Genomic DNA, 9,668 nt, shown 5'->3' with positions numbered 1-9,668 from the left:
TTTATTTATACATTTTAAATATATTTGTTTAGTTTTATATTTTCTTTCTACTCGATTATATATATATATATATATATATTTTTTATACAAAGTAATTTTCGCATAATAAAATTGTTAACAATGTGTTTTATGATTCATTTCTCGCGGCTGATTTCCACCAATCCCCGGCCTTCCTGTCCCGTGTCTTTATTTATTGCTACCTCGGCTCGACGTTCCATTTTGTATTAAATATTTATTTTCGCTGTTCTTTCCTTTTCCTTTTCTTTTCTTTTTTTTATCGAAAGTATAATTTTATTATTATTATTTTTTGTAACACGTACGAATCAGTCCACGCATGTTTCAAAATGGCCGCCCGCGAATGTCCCTCGCATACAGTGACTTCTATTGATCTCGGATCTATTTATCGATTATGTGTAAATCTTGTTTCGGCGTTTTGACGTATAGTTGAATTGAGAAATATTGTATTTTGTATTTATCTAATGTGTATAATTATTGCGTGTGTTCCGACATGCGCGTATAAATCTAACATGGCTGCTCGCAAATGTCATCAGTGAGGTTACAGTGGCGGGTTTTTAGTTTTATCGAACTGATTTTTCTGTGTGTCGCTCGTTTTCCCTTATTCTACCGCAATTAGACTATATATTTATTGTTATTATTATTGTTAAAATGACAATAGTATTGTTCATGTGAATATATATATATATATATATATATATATATATATATATATATATATATTTATATTGTGTGTCATTTTAATGTGACTAATGTTTTGTAATTTTTTCGATATTGTTATTTATTGTGCTAAGTAGTTTATTTTATAGTGTTCAATATAATATAATATAAAACACACACAAACGTATATATATATATATATATATATATATGCATATACATGTTTCTTGTAGTGGTGTAGTTTCATACGAAGTGAAATGTTAATTGTTTATTTTGTGTTTACTAGATTGTTAATTTTGATTTAGTAGAATAGAACACGCATACACACACGCGCATATAAGTATATATGTATATATTTCTGATAGTGTGACTTTCTTATATAAATTCTTTAATTGTGTCTTTGAGGTTATATGTCAATTATTTGTTTTCATATATACATATATGTTTTGTAATGTGACAACGTAGTATTGAGAGTTTTATTTCTATCGTTTACCAGATTATTATGTGTTTGATATGGTTTACATATTTATGCTGTACGCAATTCTCCCAGTCGAGGCGGTGTTAATTATTTTTAATCGCTTGATTTGCTAACAAGTAGTTAGTTAGTTTCAATAGTGCTATGTGTATGTTCTATATCTTTTATATTCATTTAGATTATTAATAGCTTGGTTTAAAATCTAGATTTTATATATATATATATAGACATGCATGTTTCGTAGTATAGTTTTCATATGTAATTCTTTACTAGAATGATCACGAGTTTTGATTATGTATTTTAGTGACTAATGTTTTGTAATTTTTTCGATAGTGTTATTTATTGTGCTAAGTAGTTTATTTTATAGTGTTCAATAATATAAAACACACACAAACGTATATATATATATATATATATATATATGTCGGGTTTACATTGCAATTAGGATTAGGGGCGTGAAACGAATCGTCGTTTGGTTTACGCATTGTCGATAAGCAATAGAGAAGACATTGACTAGTGCAGATACGATTATTATAGGATTGGACAAGGAACCGTGGTAATTAGATACTCGAGAAACTAATGACAATGATCCTAGGCTCAATAACGAATCCGCGGTCGACGGGATGGTGGATGAACATGCTCACAAAATCTAAGTCGGACTCTTTGTTAAAACGTGGAATATCCACCGAGCGTGCAGACGTTACGTAACTCGCTAATACGACTTCACCAGAGAGAATGACTTTCCTTCGCGATTATGCTGCAGAGGAAAACTATGATGGGGTGTGTCTAAGGACACGAGATTCTTGGATTCGTCGAGGATAGCCTTCGTTTAGAAGGTGAGGGAAATTGGCGTTGCTGCTAATTGGTCAATCTCCATATCGGTGGTTAGAAAAAGATGCTAGCCGCCCTCGAGGGAAAGTTGCTAGTGGGAGACGCCGTTCGTTGAAAGAAATAGATCTCCCCTATCTTCCCGTAGTTGGGACAAAGACTGTTTATCTGTTCGAAGGACTTTAGGTAACTAGATATTAGTGTTTATAACGGCCCTCGGGCTAGCTGATCACGTACTGTCGAGAGACATCGACATCTGGCAATCATCTTTCTCGAAGAATAGGAACTGCGTGTGGCCACGGGACAGAGACCGTTGGAATGTTTACTGTCATGTGTCGCCAGAGATATTTCTTTTAAGGAGAGCTATAGAATTACTTCATACCTTTGTTAGGCAAAACGTTCATCCCTTGACCGCGGCTACGTTCGGCGACTGGCTATCGCCTCGAGCCCAAGCTCATTATCACAAATCTTGAACAAATACAATCGGATCGAAAGACGACAATTGTTTAATTACGCCTATGATAGAATCTAGACTACGGTGTTAAGGGATTTTCCCGGGGTTCCAAAGGGAGGACTCCGATGTCCTTTCATCTCCGACACGGCCATCCTGACTATCACACGTCCTCGTGTGTAACTAAAATATTGCAAAAATTTTTTTTTTTTTTTTCTTTTTTTTTTTTTTTTTTTTTTTTACATTAGACTCGACGTAACTGATATTATTTACCATTCAATTAAATGTTCCAAATAAGTCGAGGGTTCATTTCGATAACGAGATTCTGTTCAGAGGTTTGACAAGCAGGGAAATGAAAAAGAACTAAAATTAGTGGCGTTATAATTTGTATCCAAAGTGCTAGTTGCATTCCGTGAGTTATCAGTCAGACCATAACGACACGACAGATCATTTTCGATTTCGTACACGGGTGAATCTCAGATTGTTGGATCGTGTTACTACGTTGGGCGTATTACGAAGGCGCAGAGTGTCCCACTGGACGTATTACGAAGGCGCAGAGTGTCCCACTGGACGTATTACGAAGGCGCAGAGTGTCCCACTGGACGTATTACGAAGGCGCAGAGTGTCCCACTGGACGTATTACGAAGGCGCAGAATGTCCCACTGGACGTATTACAAAGGCGCAGAATGTCCCACTGGACGTATTGCAAAGGCGCAGAATGTCCCACTGGACGTATTACAAAGGCGCAGAATGTCCCACTGGACGTATTACAAAGGCGCAGAATGTCCCACTGGACGTATTACAAAGGCGCAGAGCACCACACTGGATGCACAGCCGCAACGTGGTATTAATGATCCTCTGAGGTCCGTGAACTTGCATCGTTATTATCACCGTCGTTGTCATCATCGTAGACGTCTAACTCAGCAGGAACGCTGCTGTCTGGCGTTTTTCTCAGTCTGTCATGTCTGTCCTTATATGATCTTTTACCGTCTAAAGTTTCTAAGGTGTACCTATCTCCTTCCAAAATCTCTGCTATCCTGAATGGACCCCTGAATTTCGGATCTAGCTTCGTTTGGTTTCTTTCCTCGTTTTTGCGTAATACAAAATCACCAAGGTTAAACCTAACTACTTGAGGTTTGTTTTTGTCGAACCTATCCTTATCGTATTTGGCACTTGCTTCTATATTCTTTATCGCCTGTTGTCTTACATGGGAGATGTCTAATTCTCTTTCTTCGATGTTGTCGGGTACGGACAAGCCGTAGGGTCTCGCTGTTTTACCGATTAGTAGTTCCAATGGGCTCGACTTAGTCACGCGGTTGGGGGTAGAATTTAAAGCTAGTTGTGTTTCCCCGATCGCGTCTTGCCAGGACCGCCCGGTCGTTTCTATTGTTGTGAACGTATTTTTTAGCGTACCCATAATACGCTTTACCTGTCCGTTGGCCCTGCTAGCACCGGTTGCCATTAAGTGGAGTTTAATATGTTTATCTCTACAAAGTCTTGAAATTCTTTGCCTGTAAAACATCTTCCCCGGTCTGCTATTATCCAGCGAGGACTCCCGAATAAAAATATAGCATACTTAAGTGTTTTAACGATACTAAGGGAATCTATTTTACGAGTATGATGCAGATATACGAATTTAGTAAAAACGTCGACCAAAACAATGACATATTCTTTCGAATCACTTTCACCGCTTAGTTTGCCCGCTATGTCCACGTGAACTGTATGCCAGGGTATGCTGGTCTTAGGTATAGGACGTAATTTAGCTTGTATTTTACCTGAACTTGCCTTCGAAACTTGACAAGCATGACGGTTCTCTACGAATTTACGAACATATTTTCGTCATTCCTTCGAACCAGTAATACTCGCACAGTTTCTCAAGCGTTTTATCCCAACCTAAGTGCATAATGGACTGGTGCACATGGTTAATAACGGACCACCTAAAACCTCTTGGGACAATGGGCAAGCGGAGAGGTCTGCCTTTTCTCTGTATCTTACGATGAAGGAATTACCGGACCGTAATTCATACATATTCGCTATATTTTCCGTGAGCTCCTCGTTTTGCAATTTATTGACGATCTCAGAAATTTGGGAGTCGCAACGTTGTCCCGCTAATAGCCAATCTTCGGAGATTTCGGTCGGATTGATTTCCTTCTCTACGACTTTGTTGATCGTACGGTGATCTAAGTCTACGGGGTTCCGCGAGAAGAAATCTACGTGAGCCTCTCGTTTACCTTCTTGATACATAATGTCAAAAGTAAAAGTTTGTAAGCAAGCCCACCACCTGTAAACACTGTCATTTAATTTCACACCATTTCTAGAGATGACTTTAAGGAATTACAATCAGTAGCGACAAGAAATTCTCGATCATGTAAATAGTGGCGAAAATGTTTAACAGCGTATAACGACTGCTAACGTCTCTAGTCCATATGAATGATACCTAGATTCCGCAAGGTTAGTTCCTTTTCTGTAATATTTCACTACCCTGTTTTTAGCTTCAACCTTATGCGTTAAAGTAACTCCATATACATCCAAACTAACGTCAGTATGTAATCCTATCGGATAATCAGGGTCAAATATCGTTAACGCCAAAGCATCAGTCCGGATGGAAGTTGCCTTTTGCCTCCTCTTTTCGTGTTTATGTGTCCAAGTTATGTTTTTGTTACCGAAAGTAAGTGTGCATAGAGGTTTCATTACCTGTGAAGATTTAGAGACGAATTTTCGGAAGTAAGAAACTAAACCTATGAACTGTCTATGCTGTGTGACGGTCGTTGGTTCAGGTAAAGAACTCAAGGTTTGCATTCCACCCGGATTGGGGCGGACTTCTCCGTTATGAATTACATGTTCCAAATAGAGTACCGATATGTTTAGGAAAGAGCATTTAGAAGAATTAGATGAAAGTCTGGCATTTACGAGGGTATTTAATACGGTGTATGGTCTTTTTAGAACTCGATCTATGGAGTAGGCAACAATTAGAACATCATCCAAATAAACAACAATGTACGAATGGCACGTTGGGTGCCATACGTGTTTCCAAAGGAATCTCAAGCACGATCTCATTTCGTTCGCTCGCAACATGAAAACCAACAGCTGTTGTCGAATACAATGAAGAAAAGTGTGGTATAAATTATTTCGACCAAATGGTTTCTTATGCCTTCTTAGAAAAGGGATCAAATGGTACCGAAGACTTGGTACGACTACTTCTGGGTACTTCTGTGGTAAACGCTTTGATGGTTTTAAAATTGCAGCAAGGAAGAAATTAGAATATTTAGAAAAGTATTAGTTGCAAAATTATTAGGGTTGTCTAAAAATGCAAAAATCCTTGTTTCAACGGAGTCAGCGCAATATCGCCGTTCGGAAAAACGATTATGAAAATAAAAGGACGTCGTGTGGACAGAACAAAGGCACAAAAGAATTTGAAGAAAACAACAACTTATTGTCCAAATCGTCCATTGCTGTATATTTTCTAGAATTAGGATGAATAGGGATTTGGCGAAATCCGCTGGCCATGTCAGACTAGTAAAATATCTCGCATTTGCAATCTCGCGACTTGATCTGCAATAAGGGGTAAAGGATACCGATCCGCGACCGTATTTTTATTTAGTTCTTGAAAATCTACTAATCATCTATCTGAACCATCGTTCGTCTTCACGTGTAACATAGGCCTCGCGAACGGTGAATTACTAGGCCTTATGATATTTGGCTCCAATTAATTCGCTTATTCTCTCACGTACTATTCTGCGCTCTTCCTCGCGGAATCTATAAGGACTTTTTTTGTACGGTGATGTTAGGATCAATTAATTGTATTTCTAACTGGCCTGTATTTACGCGAGTACGTAGGAAACCCGTAACGAATGAATCTTTGAATTTTTCGAAAAGAAAGATTAATCGAATTTTATCGCTACCATGTACCTCATTGTCAACTTCATTAACATCGATCTCGTTTTCAGCGGTTTTATTACAGGCATTAATTATTTTTGTTTTACACATAGCGAGACTAGTTTGTGTAATATTGCGTCAAAACCTTGGCTTGAAATTTAACGAGCAATCGCGATATCATATTTTTAAATAACTATAAGCGAGGACATGAAGAATTTATCTCTAACCACTAACACCTGCAACGGACAAGATTTGAGATGTGCGTTTAGTACAAATATTTCTTATTCCTCGCATTACTACTGTATCAATCGTTCTTTTGCCAGAAAATCTCAAGACTACGGATTCTTTAATTAGTGAGCACTCGGCTCCAAAATCGGGGTAAAATGGAAACGACTCACCCGGATGACTTGATCCACCAGTTGGTGCTTCCACTACGTAGAAGTCGATTCGACGTTCGTTATTGAAATTATATTCAGGGCACTGCATTGTAAGGATTTTCCTCCATAATCAAATTAACAGCTGCGCATCATGCAGCGGAGTCGAAGCCCGCGGTTTCAGGGTTAAAACGCGGCGGCGAAAAATTGTTAGGTTCCACACTCGATTTTTGCACTAGCAACAGAATTAACTCGCGCACGATGGTCGTAAGCTCTTGCACTGTTATAACCGGCACTGATCCCACTTCTGATGTCGGGTTTACATTGCAATTAGGATTAGGGGCGTGAAACGAATCGTCGTTTGGTTTACGCATTGTCGATAAGCAATAGAGAAGACATTGACTAGTGCAGATACGATTATTATAGGATTGGACAAGGAACCGTGGTAATTAGATACTCGAGAAACTAATGACAATGATCCTAGGCTCAATAACGAATCCGCGGTCGACGGGATGGTGGATGAACATGCTCACAAAATCTAAGTCGGACTCTTTGTTAAAACGTGGAATATCCACCGAGCGTGCAGACGTTACGTAACTCGCTAATACGACTTCACCAGAGAGAATGACTTTCCTTCGCGATTATGCTGCAGAGGAAAACTATGATGGGGTGTGTCTAAGGACACGAGATTCTTGGATTCGTCGAGGATAGCCTTCGTTTAGAAGGTGAGGGAAATTGGCGTTGCTGCTAATTGGTCAATCTCCATATCGGTGGTTAGAAAAAGATGCTAGCCGCCCTCGAGGGAAAGTTGCTAGTGGGAGACGCCGTTCGTTGAAAGAAATAGATCTCCCCTATCTTCCCGTAGTTGGGACAAAGACTGTTTATCTGTTCGAAGGACTTTAGGTAACTAGATATTAGTGTTTATAACGGCCCTCGGGCTAGCTGATCACGTACTGTCGAGAGACATCGACATCTGGCAATCATCTTTCTCGAAGAATAGGAACTGCGTGTGGCCACGGGACAGAGACCGTTGGAATGTTTACTGTCATGTGTCGCCAGAGATATTTCTTTTAAGGAGAGCTATAGAATTACTTCATACCTTTGTTAGGCAAAACGTTCATCCCTTGACCGCGGCTACGTTCGGCGACTGGCTATCGCCTCGAGCCCAAGCTCATTATCACAAATCTTGAACAAATACAATCGGATCGAAAGACGACAATTGTTTAATTACGCCTATGATAGAATCTAGACTACGGTGTTAAGGGATTTTCCCGGGGTTCCAAAGGGAGGACTCCGATGTCCTTTCATCTCCGACATATATATGCATATACATGTTTCTTGTAGTGGTGTAGTTTCATACGAAGTGAAATGTTAATTGTTTATTTTATGTTTACTAGATTGTTAATTTTGATTTAGTAGAATAGAACACGCATACACACATATAAGTATATATGTATATATTTCTGATAGTGTGACTTTCTTATATAAATTCTTTAATTGTGTATTTGAGGTTATATGTCAATTATTTGTTTTCATATATACATATATGTTTTGTAATGTGACAACGTAGTATTGAGAGTTTTATTTCAATCGTTTACCAGATTATTATGTGTTCGATATGGTTTACATATTTATGCTGTACGCAATTCTCCCAGTCGAGGCGGTGTTAATTATTTTTGAACGTTTTAGCCTGTCGATAGGTGGTTACTTAGTCCCTAGTGTTGCGTTGTGTGTTCTATTTCTTTTATATTCATTTAGATTATTAGTAGTAGTTTGGTTTAGAGTGTAGATTATATATTTATACATTTATATATATAGACATGCATGTTACGTAATGTAGTTCTCATTTTATAATTATTTTACCCGAATGTTGGCTAGTTTTAAGTATGTATCTTAAATTAATAATTTTAATTTAATAATGTAGAGTGCGCACACATATATATATATTTCTGACGATGTAACCTCTATTTCTTAAATAATGCAATATTGTATGTTTTATGTATTCGTTAGACTATAAGTTCATTGATTTTATATACTCATATATTTATAGTTTGGTAATGTTGGATTTGTATTATTAGTATAGTATTGGAAGTATTGTTTCTAATATTTTCTGGGTTATTACATGTTTGGCATATATGTTTATATTTATATGTAACTCTCCAAGTTGTTGCTGCGTTGATTGAATAAAATATATTTATATACACATATATTCCTGGTGTTTCAATAATTTTCCTTTTGTAGTTATTCTTATTTCTTGATTTACTCGTTTGGTTCGCGACTCGTTTAATTCATTAATTAATTTTTATTTACTGATTTAAATTCTTTCTTTTGTATTTTACATATTCCGTCTTCGTTGATTGATTGTAGTATATATTCTTGTTGCTCCTTTTCCTTTATTTTGCAAATTTGTCATATATAATCCTTCTTATTCTTGATTTATTTGATTGGTTCGTATCTAGTCCAGTTTATTAATTGATTTTATTTACTTTATTTTATACTGATAGTTGGATTTATTTGTCGCCCTCATTTGTTAATTTTTTATTTTGTTTCGTAGTAGCGTGTGTTCCTTGGTGTATTCAAATTTTTCTCGCGCTGATTTGCGTATAGTAATTTTGTATCTTCGTTACGGTACGTGCGGAGCGCGGGACGTGACAACATTCTGCACGTTAAATGGAGTAAAAAGAGCGCTTAAACGTCGAAATATCTCACCGGGAAGGAAATGGCGGTCAGTTTTCATCAAAATCGACGAAATCATCGAGGTTTGCGAGCTGTTAGGCTTGTTTCGACGGTTAAACGGTTGTGCATTGCATTCTGCACGTAAAAAGGAGTAAAAAGAGCGCTTAAACGTCGAAATATCTCAAACGGGAAGGAAATGACGGTTAGTTTTGGTCAGAATCGACGAAATCATCGAGATTTGCGAGCTGTTCCGCTTGTTTAGACGCTGAAACTGGCATGTATTACATTCTGCACGTTAAATGGAGTAAAAAGA

The sequence above is a fragment of the Bombus flavifrons genome, unplaced genomic scaffold (assembly GCF_040668555.2).
Source record: "Bombus flavifrons isolate JBK064 unplaced genomic scaffold, iyBomFlav1_principal scaffold0052, whole genome shotgun sequence".
NCBI lineage: Eukaryota > Metazoa > Arthropoda > Insecta > Hymenoptera > Apidae > Bombus > Bombus flavifrons.
Note: the sequence above shows the minus strand (reverse complement) of the source record.